The following is a 19864-nucleotide window of genomic DNA, read 5'->3' as shown; positions in this document are numbered from 1 at the left end:
AACCTTGGCCTAAGAGATGCCTTGCAGGGCTGTAAGTACAGTTTCATGGACCATTTTGGTCAGCGCTGAAAGACTTGAATGCAGTAAGAACTATGGACTGTGATATTTGGCTTATGAGGGTGAGAAAGAACTTTGTCAGGACTGGTCTAGAAGGAGTTTGTGTGAGAGGCTTGCTGCATTCTGCCGGCCTGTGGCCTGAGAACTTGTGCAGTGTTGCATTACATAGATATGGCCTGGTGGAATCCAGGCATGATGGTTCATGCCTTTAGTCCCAGTACTTGGGAGGCAGAGGTAGGAGGATCACCATGAGTTCAAGGACAGCCTGAGACTACATAGTGAATTACAGGTCAGCCTGGGCTAGAGTGAGACCCTACCTTGAAAAACCAAACAAAAAGAAAAGAAAGAAAGAAAGGAAGGAAGAAATGAAGTCTGTGAGCCAAAACTTCTGCCCATTCAACTACAATTGTTTGAGAGATTATAAACTATTGAGATTGGGCCAGCTGATCTGCATTGGGACAACAGGAAAAACACAGACTCTTTTGAAGGGGTCTGAATACTGAAGGAGTGCCCTATTCTTCAAGTCTGCTTCATTCCCCCCTGGATTAATAAGTTTGTATCCCAACTGATACTGTGGAGTATAACAAATGAGGTAAAGAGAGGGTCATTTAATTAACAACATAATTTTATTTTATTTTGGAAATGGCCATGGCAGTGTGAACCAGGCTTGTTGAATTACCTGCGTAGAAGCTGATGGAGCCATAAAGATGAACCATGGGTCGCAGCAGAGATCCAGGAGATGCCACAACTAAGGGATGGGTGCCAAAGAGAGCCACTGAACCACTGGAACCCGACGAAGTTTTTCAGGACTGAGAGTAGCCTAGCTGAAGGAGTGGAACTAGAACTCCAGAGACTCATCACTGCTTAGAATGATCAGGCTTGGGGCTGGAGAGATGGCTTAGTGGTTAAGCGCTTGCCTGTGAAGCCTAAGGACCCCAGTTCAAGGCTTGATTCCCCAGGACCCACGTTAGCCAGATGCACAAACAAGGGCGTGCACGTGCCTGGAGTTCCTTTGCAGTGGCTGGAGGCCCTGATGTGCCCATTCTCTCTATATGCCTCTTTCTCTCTCTCTGTCTGTCATTCTCAAATAAATAAAATAAACAAACAACAAAATTTTTTTTTAAAAAAAAGAATGATCAGGCTTGGAGACTTGACACTGGCTACTGCTGTCAGACTTGAAGCTACAGAGTTTGCTGTTTGCCCTATTTGTTTAAAATCTTGTATTGGTTGAACATTTATTTGCTATGCCCAGTGTGATCTTTTGCAGTATGAATTTTTTTCTGCACAGTAATTTTTTTGGTTTGTTTGTTTGTTTGATGTTATGGCTCAGTTAAAAGACCTTGGACTATGACAATGTATAAATATCATTGGAATTGATAAAAACTATGAGGGCTTTTAAAGTTAGACTGAATGCACTGAATTTTTACATCATGAATGGCTATCAGTTCGTGAGGCCAGAGGTGGAATGAGGTGGTTTGACTCAGGTGTCCTTCATAAACTTACATGTTCTGAATGCTAGTTTGCCAGCTGGTGGCAATTTGGGAGTTGGAGCCTCTTAGAGGTAATGTTTTGTTGGGGATGGGCTTATGGGTGTTATAAGCCAGCTTTCCCTTGCCACTGTTTGGCACACTCTCCTGCTACTATTGTCCACCTGATATTCACCCTCTGCTCATGCCATTGATTTCCCCTGCCACCATGGAGCTTCCCCTTGAGTCTGTAAGCCAAAATAAACCTTTTCTTCCCGCAAGCTGCTCTTGGTTGAATGTTTTCTTCCAACAACACAAAGCTAACTGCAACACATGGTGTTGCATGAATGTACTTCCAGCACTTGGGTAGTGGAGGCTGGTGTGGCACCCTAAGCAAGTTTTGAGGAGAGCCTTACATAGACCGGCAGGTCAGGAAATGCTTCTGGGGAGAGCAGCCACATTGTCTTCACTGGAAGTTGCTCACTTGTCTGGCTTAGAATATGCTTCCAAGGCTGTAAGGCACTGAGAAGAATGAAAATTCTTATTTTGGGTTTTCGTGTGATACTGTTGTCTATGGAAAGGAAAATTCCTGTTTGGAAGCTGGAAATGGCAAAGTTGTGCCATTGCCTGGAGCTGAAGGAATACACTAACTTCCTGGTGATGTGGAGTGTCTGGAGGCGACCCTATCATGCCACTGAGCTCTCGAGAGCTTCCCTGGTTCTAGGATGAGCAGCTCCACAGCACTGCCTTAAAGCCCATGTTCTTTGACATAGATTCCTGGGACAGTTTCCTAAAGTTGCGAGCTGACCCATCACAGATCTCAAGTTGGCTCTCTCCGACTTACGTGAACTTCAGCAGGTGGCTTGTGGTCTGGGGACTTCACTTCCTAGTCTGTAAAGTGGGCGATGGAGGAGTGACTGGATCAAGTTAATGTTAAACAGCACCAATAGGAAGCCACTCAAGGATAAAGACAAAGGGCCCGGGAGAGTGGGAAAAGCTCTCTATCGAGAACAGTTCTGTTTCTTACATGGGCTGTGTCCTTTCACTACAAGGCAACAAGTCTTAAATCTCACCTGGGAAAGCTACTACTGGCTTGCAATCTGTAGGACTGTTTCCGGTTTTGTTTCTCAACAGATGACATGAGTGTATGTTGTGCCTGTAGACATGATAACAAAAGCGTCCATACATAAATAAGGAGGGGGTAACAACTAGTGTGCTGAGGATGCCAGGGTTTTGGTGAGTGAAAAGTTTTTCACTTCACTGGAAGAGGCTCTCTCCTCCTCTGTCCTTCACAGTTCTCAAACATTGATTCCATTTTCCTGCCTCAGAATCCAGTTTGAATCTCCTGTAATAGTGAGTCTAGTATGTGGTCTATAATTTAATTTAAAATACATCTCCAAAGACTATGATAAAAGTAAGTGGTATTACTTGCCCTTATTTGTTTATACAATGCAGAGGATGGTTTCCTAGCATTTAGTCACAGGACAAACTGCTGAAATGGTTACTGCATCTAGCTATCTTTGTCTCCAGTGACACAAGAGGTTTAAATATTAGCATGTTTCCATAAGTGGTTTATACTGATGAAACTGCTGCTATTCAAAGTATGCAGATTATCCATGAATATTATAAATATTATGCAGATTATCTATGAGTATTATAAATATTATGCAGATTATCCATGAGTATTATAAATACTCAGATTAGCCATGAGTATTATAAATACTATTAGCCATATTATTGTAAATATTATGGGAACAGTTTGCTCTTGCACAGAATGTAACTATTTAGCAAATCCAGAAGTCTGAATGTTCACAGTGATGCCTGAAGCATGCCTATAAAACTGGTGGTGGTTGTTTTGTCTAGCATTCTGAGATTGCCTGATTCATCCTCCTCTCCTTCCAGGACACCATCACTTTTAGTTTATGTAGAGAATTGGTTACAATTAACAGGAAGACTTACAGTTCATCAATTTTGTAAAAACCATGTAACTCTTTTGTTCATTTGCTAGCAAGTACTCATAAAAGGGGGAAAATCTGGCTTGAAATCTGCTTCTCATAGAAGTTGAATTTTGAATTTATCTATTAACTTATGAAATTTATTAACTCCTTTGCTACTTGACGTATGATGCATGCATCCAGCAACATCAGCAGCTCCCTGGAATTTGTTAGGACATAAAATTGGACCATCTCAGTCCTACTAAATTAGTTTGTATTTTAACAGAATCCCAGATGATTCATGGCCAACATAGAGTTGGAGGAGTTCAGGGACAGATGCTATTTATCTCTAACTCTAAGTAGCTTTGATATCAGAAAGAATGTAATAATTGCCGGTCAGGAAGGAGACTGTCGGAGGCCAGTTTGTAACAACCAGCAAGGATAATTTCCAACATCTTCACACTGTGGGATCGTCACAAGGTATTCAAAAGGAAGGAAAGTAAATGGTGGTTAGTGGAAGCTCAGCTGAGAACTGACACAGTCAAGGCCAGTTAGCAAACCCAAGTGGGAGTGATGCAAAGTGCTGCTAAGAGGGGAATCCTGCCTCTAAAAACATCCACCATTTCTGAGCTGTGGCAGAGAACATAGATTCAGTGATATCAAACCTTCTTACCTTTATGCAGAAACTCAGAATATACATTTTAATGGGAATTTTTCATTCAGCAAGGATGGGTAGACTGAATCTAATTTTATCAGCTAGGAACAGCTGAGCTAACTCACTCACCAACTCCTTCAAGAGCCCCATAAATAAGTAAGCCACATCTCTGGGCATTTCTATTTGTGTATTCTTTTCATGGGTTATTATTAGGGAACATGTAATTTCCCAAATCCGTTCAAATAACAATGAGGTGCTTAGGAGACTAAACCATAGGCTCAAAGAACACACTGCTGATTTCAGCTGGAGGTGATATCTTTGGGAAACTGGCAACCTGTCGCTTTCCAAAACGATCTCAGATTTCTGATTGAGAATCCATGGGCTCAGAGGACATGTCACTTAATTGTGCCCTGCTATATTAACAGGTGGCTACTGTAGACCTCATCACTTGGTAATGAGTCATAACCAAGATTTAAGGTTTGTTTTTTGTTACATGGTTTTATTTCCTGGGTGAGACTCAAGGCACTCGGGGATGTTAGTAGCTGGGGATGGGTAGAAGGACTCAGGGCTCCTAGTTGAATACAGAGAGCTACTTCTTTAAGAATATTCTAAAAATAACACCTGTCTTACCACTCACTGGGCAGCATTTTCAAAACGAAGAATCCCAGGTCTAGGCATAAGCATACTAAATAAAAATTTTAGGTGTTTAATTATAAAAGAGCTTTTTAGAGGGGAGGGGTGCTAGCAATTGGACCCAGGACTTCACGCATGCTAGACAAGTGCTCTAACAATGAACTAAATCCCACACTAAATCCCTCAAAGCACATTTTAATAGTCACATCAGCTAGCCCTTACGTGTACTAAATTGTCAGCACTATAATATGTCAGTGAGATTATGTCAGATGGTAACCAGTTGTTCTGCATTTCAAACAAGAGTAGAATGAAAAGAAACACTTTGTGTCTGTTACAAGAAGAATCCGTGTGTTGGAAGTGATAGTAGATTAGGATACTTGTACAAAGATATTCTGCCGGGAAGCCAGCATGCCTGACTTAGACTGGGTTACCCAAGTAAGCCAGTTCTGAGGGGGAACAATGCTCTGATTTACAGAGGTTCCCGTTTCAGTGTGGAGCTTGGAAGAGCTATACAGAATGGTCTCCCAAGAGCCTGAGCCAGCTGGTGCAGTCCCACAGAGGAGCCCTTCACAAGGCACGCTCAGAAGGAAATATAAGAGCAAACGACAATGCCAGCGTTATGAAAAGGAGTACTTTTTTTTTCACAACTACCAGATGTGTATACCAAGACTCAGAACAGTAGAGCAGATAGCCAGATTGGATTTGTTAAAAAAAAATTCTCTCTATATATTGAGTCCGTTTCCAGACCTAGGATGGGTTTCTCCAGGTTTAATGCCACAGGAATCCTTATGGGATTAAAGAAAAATTACCTTTATTTATAATGTTCTGGGACAGGGTCTGAGAGTTGGTACCTCTAACATGCTTGCTGTGAGGCAGAGGATACCAGTGTATGGACCACACTTTGAGAACCTCCATTTATACTCAAACTAAGTTGATTTTCTTTACTTCTTTTCCTTGGGGCCCTGACCCAAGCCACAAAACTTACAGTATAAGGATCTAAAAAGAAGTACCTTATCTAGTACCAGAGGACATGGAAACAGAGCCTCCTGATGCTGGGAAAAACTGTCCTGGCTTTTGCCCAATCAACTCAACAATGTCTCCAGGACAGACTAACTGACGTTGAGGAGACTTTAGCTTAGAGCCCCAAATCAAAGGTCAAGTCACTGTTTATGTGGGTGACTTGGATTAGGGAACATTAACAAAACCTGACTGTACAGTCTGCTTTATTAGAAATGATTATAGACAAGATAAATCAATTGCCCATCGTGGCCATGATAAATGCATTGTCTATAGAAGCGACATCACCTGTAGGAGGATTAGAGACATTCTCTGAAGTTGGGATGTGTGCTTGATGTGGCTCTTTGTGGTGGCTTGAACCAGATGTACCTCATAAACTCACATGCTTTCAAAGGTTGGCTCCCAGCTTATGGCAGTTTTGGAGGTAGAGCCTTGTTGGAAGAAGTGTGTGGCTGGAGGCAGACCTTGAGGCTTATCAGCCCCCGCTTTGCCAGTGGTGGCTTGGGTCACCTTCTTCTGCTCTTTTCCACCTGCCTTGACAAGATGGTGATGTCCAACCTCTGTTCATCCAAGCTTCCCCTGCCACCATAAAGCTTCCCCTCTAACTGTAAGATGAAATAAGCCTTCCCTTCCATCAGCTGCTTTTGGTCAGGTGTTTTGTCCCAACAATATGAAGGTAACTAAAACACATTTTAAAAAAATGTACCATGCTAAGGTTCGCAAAGCATTGAAGGTTTAGGAAGAGCTGTTGAGAGTTAAGAAAGCCAGCCTTGGAAATGATAACACATCTCACCTTGTCTTTACAATAATAGGTAGCACTGATATTAAGCGTTGTGGGACACACAGTGACAAGAAGAAGAGCTTCCATGCTTCTGCTTCACAGCATGACACAAACATACATGCTGTTTGAGATGGCACCCAGTCCTGTCAACCTCTGTCCTTGGAGTGTATGTTGGACATTGTATTGCAGCTCCTCTCCTACCTTCAACTTCTCTTCCATCCCTTCCTTTCTTTGACTTTTCTTCCGGGTATAACAATTTTTGATGCCAGTGGATATTATGTCCACCTATTTAATGTCCCTAGGCTTTAAATAGCTAAGTAGTCTATGCTTGTCAAATTATATATAATATACATAATTAGTATATAAGTCTAATGTTAAGGTTTGTCTACCAGGGCCCCTGGATGCAATTTTCTTTCATCATAGAAAAGGATACTACAGCAACAGAAAACTTCTGTCTTGCCCACTGTCCTGATGGTACAAATAATTGATACCCGGGGCTGCTATAGCCTTCATAAACCTTGAGACAGGAAGTCAATAGGGGACCAGTCAACATGCCATGGAGGGAAGGCTGACTTGAGCCCTGGTCCTTGATATTACTGCTAAGCTGCTGATCCAACCTTGAGACCTAGACTTCCAGACTTATTTTTCAATAACACGAAGTGATTTTTGTTTTACCCACTGTTACCTACAGTGAAAACCACACTCATTAGTACACAAGTCATGGAATCCCTCGGAGCCCAAGCTCTCTCATCTAAAATGTGAGGCTAATATCACCTGAGAATTAGGGGTCTGGTGGTTTGAATACAAAATGTACGCACTTAGCCCCGGGTGTTTATGATTAAGCTTCCCACAGCATCCCTGGCTGGAGGAGCCCTTGGGAAGTATATCACTCGGGGTGGGATTATTCCAGCCCTCAGGGTGTTCAGAGCTAGCTCACCCAGGATACTTTTGACCTGCTCTATGTGGAGAGATTTTGCTCCAGCTGTCTACTTTGCTATGTGGAAATTTCCCCTCAAAATTCTAAGGCTAAAATAAGCCTTTTCTTCCCATAAGCCATTCTAGTTGTTTTTTTGTTTTTCACCAGCAATAAGGAGATAACTGCTACAAGAGGTAATTAATGATTTGATATGCTGGATAACGTGTAACTTTTTCTATAGAGACATGAACAAATGTCTCTTCACCCTAGATAGGGTATCAAAGTTAGAGCAAAGAAATAATTTCACTCAAGTCTAGCTCATTAATGAATCAACGAGTTTATTGAGGTCACTCACTGGGAGTATAGGGGTTCCTAACGGGAGTATGGGGAAACAGAGGCCACGGCATCACCTGAACATTGACGCTAGCTGGGGTGACTACTCATGGAAACTGCCTCCTAGAGCTCTCTTGCTCCATGCACAACTTGCAGGTAGCTAGACAGGTAAGATTCCCAACCCCCAGCAATTGTTACTGCTTGTATCACCTGGTGGAGGCGAGTTTTGAACCTTGTAAGTTTCAGGAGCTTCCTGACACTTGTAGGTTTTATTTCCTCCTTCTCCTTGAGCCTTTCCCCGGGAGGAAGTGGTTCATGTGGGAGGAAACAGCAACACAACAGTTCTATGATCTATGCACTTGGTATCTATTGCATCAACAGTATCTCTGCATTTGGTACATATTAGTCAGATGTGAAGCAAAAAACCATCTATAACACAATGAACACATGGTACAATGACATTTTTGCTTTAGCTTGTGGCATATAAGTATATAAATATACACATAATTATCAGGTAAGTATTAACATGCATACTTTTGTTTATGTGTCCTTTTTCCTACTATTCTTTCTGACGTTTTCTGGAGAGCTATGCCCCTGTTCTCTAGGAAGGCAGGTTTATCACAGTAGAGTTTAAAAGATCAGGAAACCTGCTGCTTACTTACATGATCTATCCATTTAGCTTCTCTCCACTTCTGTCTAGATTGGTTTAAGCCTCATTATCCTGTTTTTACAGCCATATCCTCCAAGTTTGTAAAAGTTGCAGCAGCCCACAAGCTGCCAGAACTTTGGAAGGATGTCCATTGATCCAATATGAAAAAACCACGAGTCTCATTGTCCTCCCAGATGGAGGGACGAGCTGGCTGGCAAAGCTGCCTCGACTTTGTTTCCCCTCTCTTTGTCCATTCAGAAGTGGCTGCTGTCAGAGTACCGGGTAGTTGTTGAAATCTGCTTTATTTTTTCTGTGGCTTAGAAAGCAATCAACTTGTCTATGAAAATCATCCTCCATTGTCAGGACAACAATAGCCCTCACAGCCTTCTCTCAGACTCCAAGTGGGATTCAAAAGCCACTGGTCTCTTCCAGTTCTAGAGAGGGAGAGAGCTGCCCGATATTTGCTGCTGAATTGCTAGGTAAAGTACCAAGTGTCCTTCTTCTGTTTCCATGAGGTGTTTAAATGCCCTTCCTTCCTGGGAAATTCTCAAGGGGACAGAACTGACAAGTTACAAACTTCTCTTTTACCTACTCCCCTCCCACCACAATACATTACACTTCAAGATTCAGAGAGCTCAATCTTTGGTAAGATTTGGCTGGTTAAGCATAAGCTATTGCTGAACTGGGCAAGATGCTGAGGAAGGAAGCCCTGTCAGGCACACATATCCACATTGGCTGTGCAGAATGACACCATGTAATTGTGACATCATACTACACTGAGAACCAAAATGTTGCTTGGAAAATATCTTTCCTGATTATATTCACTTTTCAGATCTTTCTGGGATATACCTATTTAAGCTAAAGCACTCCTTCAAGAGTGGAATACAATATATATGACCATAGTATTTACAACGATAGTGGCCTGACTTTGAATCTTTCTTCTGTAACCTACTAGTTACGTGTCCCAAGGCCAAATTATTTAACCTCAGTTTTCTCATTTGTAAAATGAAAGTTTTAATAAAAACATACTCAAGTTGGGCGTGGTGGTGCATGCCTTTAATCCCAGCACTCAGGAGGCAGAGATAGGAGGATTGCCATGAGTTCAACGCTACCCTGAGACTACATAAGGGAATTTCAGGTCAGCTCTGAGCTTAAGCAAGACCCTACCTCGGAAAAACAAAAACAAAACAAACAAACAAAACTACTCAACTCAATAACAGTGTCTGGTAAAGATGAGATGAAGTAAAAGATGTAAACCATGTATTGCAGAGGTCAACACATGTTTTATCTTGTTTTCATATACCATCTAATCTCCCTTGGGCCACTCATTCATTCAGTAAATCCTATTCAATGTCTATTATGTATGAGAAAATGTTCTTGAGCCAGGAGATAGTGTCTTCTTGCTGATGTTCAGGCTGCTTCATCCATTTGCTAGGATGCATGGCTAGTAACACCATGATGGATCACCTGTCTTTTTCCACCACGTCATCAGTGTGCCCCTGTGGAAAGCTCTGCCCTTCTGTAGAAGGCAACGGCCCCCTCCAAGAAAGTACAACCAGCAGCTTTTTGCTGTTATCAAACCTGGTTTCTGAGAGTTTTCAAACCCTACTGAGAGTTCTCTATGCCCAGATTTTCCTGAATTTGTGCGTAACAAGCCTCACATGGTGAAGTGCCCTACTCTGCAAGCATTGCTTTGATTTGCAGTTGTCTTTGGGTTGGACAGGTGGTTTCTGAGCAAGTACATGACCAGAGGAAAGGAAAATAGATAAAGGAAAGAAAGCGCAAAGGGCTCCCAGGGGTGGGTAATATAAAGGGAGAGAATGCTAGCTGTTTTCAGATATGATGCCCCATTCCTTTTCCATGATCTGGTCAAAAAGTTCTTTCCAAACTTGAGGAAGGAAGAACTATGGCAAATTGTCCTAAATGCCCCTTGAAAAGACCTTAAGAAAGAAACCAAGGTAGCACCTGTAAGCTCTGGGAAGACCCATTTCTTGAGTCATGGTACCCAACCAGCTACATGGTAAGGGACATGATTGTGGTGGTGTGAGGAGGCATTCTTACCATCTACCAATCTCTCCCTATGAGCCAGGCTAATTTTTAAAAAAAATTATTTTGAAAGATTATTTTTATTTATTTATTTGAAAGAGAGAGAGAAAGAGGAAAAAAGAGAGAATGGCATGCCAGGACCCCCAGCCACAATGTCTACATAGAACTAGCCTGGTGCACAAGACTGGAGAGACGGCTTAGTGGTTAAGGCATTTGCCAGCAAAGCCAAAGGAAAGGACCCAGGTTCGATTCACCAGTACCCATGTAAGCCAGATTCACAAGGTGGCACATGCATCTGGAATTTGTTTACAGTGGCTGGGGGTGCTGGCGCACGCCTTTAATCCCCGCACTCAGGAGGCAGAGGTAGGAGGATTGCCATGAGTTCAAGACCACCCTGAGACTCCATAATGAATTTCAGGTCAGCCTGGGCTAGAGTGAGACCCTACCAGGAAAAACAAAAAACAAACAAAAAAATTAAAAAATAAATAAAAATTAAAAAGTGGTAAGAGTGTGTCTATTAAATGTGATTATTTTCACAACTTAATATATATGAAATATTATTCTGCCCAGTTTCTTCATGGTTAGATCTTCAATATCTGAGTTTGAATTTCTCCTGATTTTATGCTATAGAAGCTTGTTTTGAGGCTAAGTTTGTCTTCTGTGTGTATGGACACCAAATAATGTGTGTATGGAGACCTAATTAATGAGTAGTTTATTCTTTGATACATAAGTTTATCAATATTTTATTTACTTTTACTTCAAAATACTATTTATTATGTCCAATGTGATTTAGCAAAGAACAACCTGCTTGAGACAACGACTAAAATAAAGATGATTTCCAAAGACAGGAACTTGGAAATAAAAGTGAAACTTGATTCAAGAAAGTACAACCATGTTTAATTGAATATTGGTAAGAGATTTAGAATCAGTTATCCTGATTCTGGGGAGCTTTGTGTCTACCTGGACAGACAAGGCACACAGATACACACACACACACACACACACACACACACGAACCTGGCGCAAGGAGCAGATGAGAGTCGAGGGCTAGAGATCCTTACTGAGCCATGAGCCTTCAGAATTCAGGGAGTGTCAAAATCATTATGGAATAATCTCAAGGGCTGCAGTTGGGTTTGAAATCAGCCTTTAGTGATCATTAAGGTTTTATCCAGACATGGAAGAGGAGACAAAGAATTAGGTTAAGGAAGAGAGCCAGCCAATATTGAGCATGCCAACACAGAAATTGAAGTGAGTATCCTACAAGGCAGCCAGTGTATTTCCTGGATGTGTCTAAGGGATGTTAGCATCTAGAAAACACAGCTGGAGTAAGAGTTGGAGGCTGCCTAGACAAAAGTGACAGAATAAAACAGGTAGAATCAAAACTTGGGGTAGGGCTGGAGAAATGGCTTAGTGGTTATTGCGCTTGCCTGCAAATCAATCCAAAGGACCCCAAGTTTCATTCCGCAGGACCCACATAAGCCAGATGCACAAGGTGGTGCATGCATCTGGAGTGTGTTTGCAGAGGCTGAAGGCTCTGTTATGCCCACACTGTCTGTCTCTAAAATAAATTAAAAAAATAAACTTTGGATAGAGTCAGGACTTCCCTGAAGGGAAGTGGCAGTGGTGGTTGCATCTGAGTTTTTCCAGCTCCATGGTGAGTGTGAGGACTCTGGTTACTCCTCCATGGCAGGTAGATGGAGGGCTGGCTTGTCAGAAGAGGGAAATGAGTGAGCATAATTTCGAGATCTGTTGTTTGTGTGCAGGTAGGAATAATAGTATCTGGTATGTGTAGGTTCTTCTCTGTGATGGCATGGTGCCAATCCCTTCTTATGGCTCCTGACATTTCTTGGTGGGTGGACTTATATTCACCTCAGAGAGGGCAACACAGATGAAAGAAATAATTTCATCTACATCCAGGTTGATGAACCTGTGATTTACTGGCTTTACTTTCAGGAGATGGGTGAGAGGTTTCTTACAGGAGTATGAGGGATTGATCCTTGAGCACCTGCCTCAGGGAGAAGCCCTCTCCAGCACCAGTGATGCCTAACTAAAGCCCCATCACTGGCGTCCCCTGTGCAACCTTCAGGCGCTTGAACCACTGAAAAGTTTCCTGTACCACAGCAGCTATCCATACTTGCTTAACTTTGGGGTGGGGTCTGGTGAGCCTTCTAAGTTTTCCGAGCCTCCAAGTGTCCAGATTTATAGTCTCCTGAGCCTAATTAGCTCCCTCCCCTAATTTGGAAGAAGCAGCTATACAACATCTTGTCTCATTTCATCCCTGGAGGTGATGGAGTCAATCACTAGTGTATGTTATGCATTTAGGTCTTGTAAGTGCAAGCTTTCTTCAGAAATGATCAAAATTAAAACCTATGGGAGAACCTAGCATTTGTCCCTTTTATAGAAGAGAAAAGTTGGGGCATAGTAGGTGTACAAATTTGCTCCAGAGGGCTGGAGAAATGGCTTAGCGGTTAAGCGCTCGCCTGTGAAGCCTAAGGACCCTGATTTGAGGCTCGGTTCCCCAGGTCCCACGTTAGCCAGATGCACAAGGGGGCGCACACGTCTGGAGTTCGTTTGCAGAGGCTGGAAGCCCTGGCACGCCCATTCTCTCTCTCTCTCTCTCTCTCCCTCTATCTGTCTTTCTCTCTGTGTCTGTCATAAATTTAAAAAAAAAAATTTGCTCCAGAGCACAGCTGGTAAGAAGCCAATGTAGGATTCAGACTTGTAGCTCTCAGGGACCACCCTCATGCCTACTCTTCAGGGTTCTGCTGGGTGTGAGTGTGGGAGGTGACACCTCTGAGCCAAGAGGACATTGTTCTCCATGGTCTGAAAGAGGTTAGACTTATTCCAGCCCATGTCTTAGCCCCCACGGTACAGAAATTCTTGCAAGCCAGTAAAGAAGCAACCCAGGGCTGGAGAGATGGTTCAGTGGTTAAAGGCTCTTGCTTGAAAATCCTGATGGCCTGGGTTCAATTCCCTGGTACCCATGTAAAGCCAGATGTGCAAAGTGCATATGACGGTGCATGCATCTGGAATCTGGGCAGAGGCAAGAGACCTTGGCATGCTTATTATTCTCTCTCTCCCTCCCCTCCTCCCTCTGCCTGCCAATGAATAAATAAATGATTAAACCAAAGAAATAACCCAGTACTAGTACAAAACTTTGCAAAAATCTTTATTTATTTATTTATTTATTTTTATTTTTATTTTTATTTTTTTTGAGGTAAGGTCTTGCTCTAGCCCAGGCTGACATGGAATTCATTATGTAGTCTCAGGCTGACCACGAACTCACAGTGATTCTCCAACCTCAACCTCCTGAGCACTGTGATTAAAGGTGTGTGCCACTATGACTGTCTCATTACAAAATCTCTTAAAGGAGAATGAATCCAGGAAACACCCCAAGTTCTTCGAACTTAGTGGGTCAACACATAGCTACAACTCTGCATGGGCTAAAAATGTCAAGTCACCTGCAGGAATCCATGAAGATGGTCATCTTGGGAGAAAAGCCTGCTGGAACCTCATTCTCCTTCTGCCATGGAGACTGCACTATGCTTTAGCTATTCCTCACCTGGACTGCTGTTGGCATCTTGGCAAGAGTGTTCTGTTCATCTGTCACGCTTTTACTGTCTACTCAAAACACAGAGACACATTTTTTTTTTCATCCCACCAGCTGTAATTCTCAAACCACTCTTTACGCAGGCAATTATATCAGCTTTCTGTTTCATCAGAGAATTCAATTTAAAATTTTAGTGCTGGCGGTTAAAATACTTACTTCATATATAACTTCAAGTTTGTATGGTTTTAATTCACATTTATGTTTCTGTTCACACTTTGCATTCTTTAATTGATTTATTTGTTAGCTATGCCATCTGCAGATTTGAGGTAGTGTGCTTACACAAATCACTTTCTTCCTCCCTCTCAAAGCTGTTTGGAAACCGATTTCCCTCACCTTATTGCAATTAAAGCTGCTACGACTCTCTCATCTTCCGGAGTTGAACATTTTTATAGCACTGCTTTCTATTGTCTTTATCCAAAGTTAGATTGTTACAGGTTCAGGCATATTTAGCAATAACTTTTTAACCAGTGACATTTTGTGATCTATACTCCCTGGGCAGAAGACCTTGAATGTGAGTTCTAAGTGCCACAAAAATCTCAAATTTCAATTGTAATAAAAAGAACAGCCCATTGGTTCTTCATATATATATATATATATATATATATATATATATATATGTGTGTGTGTGTGTGTGTGTGTGTGTGTGTGTGTGTGTGTGTATGTGTATGTATATGTATATGTATATATATGTATATATATACATATGCATATATATGTATGTATGTATGTATATGTATATATATATATATATATGTGTGTGTATGTGTTTATACATATGTATTTACATACACAGCCATATAATGCTTCACAAATTTCCATGGCATCCTTGTGTAGGGGCCATGCTTATCATCTCTGAATCATTCCAATTTTAGTATATGTGCTGCCAAAGTGAGCATCCATTGGTTCTAGAGCCCATGTGCATGAAGAACTCTTTTTAGCTTGCTTTCTATATCTTTGGAATTCTCATCTATGAGTGCAGTTCCTGGCCTGTTGCCTGGAGTTTGTTATAACTGATGGTCAGACAAGTACATTTTCAATCTGTTTGAGTCATCTTATCTGTCTAAAACAAGTTGTGGCCCAGTTCAGCATGGAACTGGAACAAAGCGAAAAGTAGGCAATCTTTTGACCTCACTTGATACTTGCAATGAGTGTGAGCATCCTGACTTGTCCTTTTGTCCTCTTCATTCCTTTTGCCTGAAAAAGTTGCTGATGGTATGACATTACCCTTTATTTCCATTGGTAGTGTAGGGACGACAAAAGGCATGTGTAGCCAGGTGTGGTGCCACACACCTTTAATCCCAGCACTGGGGAGGCAGAAGTGGGAGGATTGCTGTGAGTTTGAGGCTAGCCTGGACTACAGTGACTTCCAGGTCAGCCTGAGCTAGAATGAGACCCTACTTTGAAAAAACAAACAAAACAAAAAATACATTTTGTATGTATAGGTGAGTTACAGGTTTCTGTCATCTTGAAATTCTTTGTTCCAAATACTTAGAACTATTACTAGAAAAAAATATCCTTCAAGATTCTTTACACGTCTGTAAATCTGAAGAGAACTGAAGGCTCTTACTTAGAGCTTCCTATGACAATCACCTGAGTAACTTTAAAGTCTGTTAAGTCTGGATCCCACTCAGAATTCTGACTTAATTGGTCTTGAGAAGTGGCTTTGGCATGAGGAATTTTGACATTTCTCCAGTGGATTCTAATGTGTAGCTGAGGCTGAAAACTGCTGATATAGAATATAACTTGTAAATATTCAGAAGACCAGAATTCTAAGTATGGCTGACCATATTTCTTTGTTTACCACCACTACTACTTTTGAACTTTTTCATCTTAACGGACTTGCAACAGTTCTCAGTAAACTGGCTAGAATGATTTTCAGTTCTTTGGCAGATTACGTGGAAAACTTGTTAAATGTGCAGATTTTGATACCTCCACTTTAGAGTTTCTGATTCAGTGTTTTTGTGGTAAACTGAAAGTCTGCATTAAACACACACACCCCAAGTGATTCTTGTACATGCCAAAGTTGAAGAGATACTTCCTCAAAAAGATAACTCACAATGTTGAAACAGGTTCCCTTAATTTTTTTTTTTTTTTCGAGGCATGGTCTCACTATAGCCCAGACTGAACTGGAATTCACTATGTATTCTTAGGCTGGCCTCGAACTCACTAAATCCTTCTACCTTTGCCTCCCAAATGCTGGGATTAAAGGCGTGCACCACCACGCCCGGTTCCCGTAATTCTAACAAAGAACATTCCACATTACAACATGCTCCCTCCAGACATAAAATGGCCTGCATATCCATAACCTCACCGTGCCTGACACTACCTACACAAGACCATCATAAGAGGAAAAGATCATGACATCAAAATAAAAGACAGACTGATTGAGATGGGGAGGGGATATGATGGAGAATGGAATTTTAAAGGGGAAAGGGGGGGGGAGGGTATTACCATGGGACATTTTTTTATAATCATGGAAAATGTTAATAAAAATTGAGAAAAAAAAAATCCCCTACACTGAGCACTGAGTACTTTCAATATATGCTTTTTAAAAAGTGGTCCTTGATGTCTTAGTGTTTTAAAGGATTAGACAAAAATTTAAGCCATCCAGTTATGTTAGACAAATTTAGGAGTGCTTAGGAAAATCAACACTTTGAGGCTTTAGGACAAGCACATATTTCAGTTTAGGGCTGAAAATCTCACATCTAGCTTAAGTTTCAGTGGGAATTTAGGGAAAGAAAATGAATCACTCAAGTTGGAACTATATCAAAATGTCAAATTAACACATTCTGGCTTTTAACAATGCCAAGGGATCTAATGTCTGAATGATCAAGGCCACAGGGTGCCAAGTCATTTTAAAGATAATGTCCTTACCAGAATGTTGCAACTCTCACTTTTTCTTGGCTCTCTTCTACGTGCTTTAACCCAGCCCAGGCAAGACCTGACAAGTTCTTACTGCAATGCATGGGAACAGCTGCAAAAGCAACAGCTGCAAAGAAAAATGCCAGCACAGAAGCCTAAAATTCAGAAACTAAAAGAAAAAATTAAGACTAGTCATTTTCCATAGTAGTATTTGGTTTTCTGTAAATGTTCTGGGGGCTTTAGAAGGTTGGGTAACTGGTATCTGAAATGGCATTATAATGAATGAAGAACATTAATAGGCTGTGGTTACCACTGCTTATTTTCCTTGACAACATTCCTGATTGGTCCTCTCTTCTATTATATGTGTCCTGGACAGTAAGCTATTCTATAAAACCTAACCCAAGTCTTGGCCACAGACATATTTGTAACTTGTCTTAGTCCAACTATAGGACCCATTTATACAACACATCTATTGTTTGGTTATACTGCCTACAGTTTTTAATCTGTTGTGGGATTTCTCTATTTAGAAGTAGATAAATAGTGCAACCTCTGTGATCAGGAGACAGAAAAGATGCCTAGAAAAGACAGGAAGGTCATCTTCCCAACCACTTGGACAAAAGTTATCTTCTTTGGAAAAGAGAAATTTGAGGTGGAAAGTCTTGAAGGCATCACCTAAATATCTATCTATATCCACAGATTAGTTCTGCTCCCAGTCCTGAGCAGCAAAGCTTTCTTTTTGGCTGTGGGAGGCAGACAATGCAGAGAGACATAGTCATACCTGTTCACGTGCAGAAAATAAGTGACTGATGAGTGCTTGGCCCTAAATGAGACACACACAATCCCTTCCAGTGCTCAGAACAGAGGTGGGACAGAAGAATGTAAGAGCTGGATGGTGAGAAAGACATCTGTGGAACTCTGGTATGCAGACATGAACTCACACCAGCTGTGGCCACCTGCATATGCATGCACATGATGGGGCCAGTCCTCACTGTTAATAGATTGGGGAGGGGCTTGGATGAACACTCCCCTCCATAATGAGTTAAGGACAGCTAAAGGTTTCTGGGGAAGGGGTGTCATTCTCTTCTGTGGGACAGCCACTTAAGGTAATAAGTGATGAAAAGTACAGTGAATGTGGGGTACGTATGATCAAGTGTAATATATCTACAAACATGTCAGAAAACAAAAAGTAAGTGAAATACACACACACAAAAATCAAATTTGTGCTCCAATTCCTGAAGCTTTGCTTCCCACATTGTCTTTGAATATGTGGGCTCTTCTCCAGCATTTCCCCTCTCATAGAAACTAATACATCCTTCATGTGGGCTCAGTCTGTTTTGAATTAAGCTTGTAAACTTTGCAACCAACCAAAATTTCTGACCTAAAATATACCAACTAATGTGACACATCATTGTACAGATGAGAAACAGATTAACCTGTCCAGCCCAAAAGCACATGATTACAGTGAATGTAACTTTCTTTGCTCTTCAACATGTTGGCATGCTTTCTCAAGGAAAAAGTTGAAATTTGAGAATTCATGGGCTCTATGTTTCATAACCCTTAGCACGCTCACAACTGGTCACACGTAAACCTGAGTGACTGGGTAAAATGGCCTCAGTTATGAGAGTGAACACAGCTTCTGAGAACTTGGACTTACAGCTCTGCAGCAGCAGAGCCACATTGATTTTTGCTCCAACATAGAACTATTTTCTATTCGAGGCTTGAAAAGATGCAATTTCCACATTCCCTCCAAGAGCTAGGTTTGTGGCACTTGGAATGATCTGAGAGCTGAGTGTGATATTTAAAACACCAAAACTTTAGGTCAAAACATTTTGTTGTTGTTGTTGTTGTTATACAAGTTGTCTAGAAAAACATTGCATTCACAAGTGTTACCAACAGTACACTAAATTCACAACGTCCATGCAATGACTATGCCATGTAATGGAACCTGGGGAAGCCTGGCATGTCCCTTATAAACCTTGTTGTACTTAGGTCCTGTGGAGAGCAAGCTAGAACTTTGGTCTTCATTCTGCGTGCCAAGGCTTTACCTGCATTCACTTCTGCCCTGAAACTGCAGTTTTCCCTGCCGGCCATCAACACTCCATCCCACCCATACTGGGCCTGCTAGACCTGCTCCAACAAATGTGAACCTAAGAGTGTATGGGCATCTGCATAGCTTGGCTTATCTTCTTGCATTCTTATCATCCATAATGTCACATATTCTCTCACATATGCAGCTCCTAGCTTCCAAGTTTTAGATTTATATGCAAGATGGAATAGGAGTCAGTAGTAGAGGCCAGGAAGCTAGAAAGGGGCCATAAGGGGGGGGGGGAGGGCTGAAGGGGAAGGTAGGGTAGATATGTAAGAGGAGCAGAATAGTGGGGGTGGAATGGATTCAGTGGGGTCAGGGGAAGAGATAGAGGCGAGGGTGGGATGAAGGTTAATGAAAATTAAAGATTTTATGAGTAAGCCAAAAAATGAGATGATCAGACTATTTTTGATCAGACAATATTTGCACGTGCTATAAAACTCCCAAGGAGCAAAAACATTTAGAGGCAAACCAACATCTCAGAGCTCTGATCCCCAAGCACCCTGTTCCTCTCCTCAGAGGAAGCTAGTCACCAGTTTCTTGGGTAACCATCCAGAAAACCTTTATCAAGTATTTTTACAGAATCAATGCAGGATAGACAGGTATTTGTGAATCAGGCTGCAAAAGTTCAGTTGCCATGGGCAGATGTCTTCTGTAAAGGACTGGAAACTGAAAAAAAAAAAACACTTGCCCTATAGAATAATCTAAGTTAAAGCTTAAAAATTACTGGCTTCTAGGGTTTGGGGAGATGGCTTACCCATGTAAAATGCTGGGCATGGCTAAGTGTGTGTGCAAGCGCGCGCGTGCGTGCGCGCACAC

The 19864-nt window shown here is 41.6% G+C and overlaps 1 non-coding gene across 1 annotated transcript; it reads right to left on the bottom strand.

The window, feature by feature from the left end:
- Positions 1–14886: 14886 nt before the first annotated feature.
- Positions 14887–14993, bottom strand: LOC123459032. Its single transcript, XR_006635962.1, has one exon. It is a non-coding gene; the product is annotated as a U6 spliceosomal RNA (small nuclear RNA).
- Between the last annotated feature and the right edge of the window lie 4871 nt (positions 14994–19864).

The sequence above is a fragment of the Jaculus jaculus genome, chromosome 2, assembly GCF_020740685.1.
Source record: "Jaculus jaculus isolate mJacJac1 chromosome 2, mJacJac1.mat.Y.cur, whole genome shotgun sequence".
Taxonomy (NCBI): domain Eukaryota; kingdom Metazoa; phylum Chordata; class Mammalia; order Rodentia; family Dipodidae; genus Jaculus; species Jaculus jaculus.
Note: the sequence above shows the minus strand (reverse complement) of the source record. Positions and strands in the feature narration are given on the sequence as shown.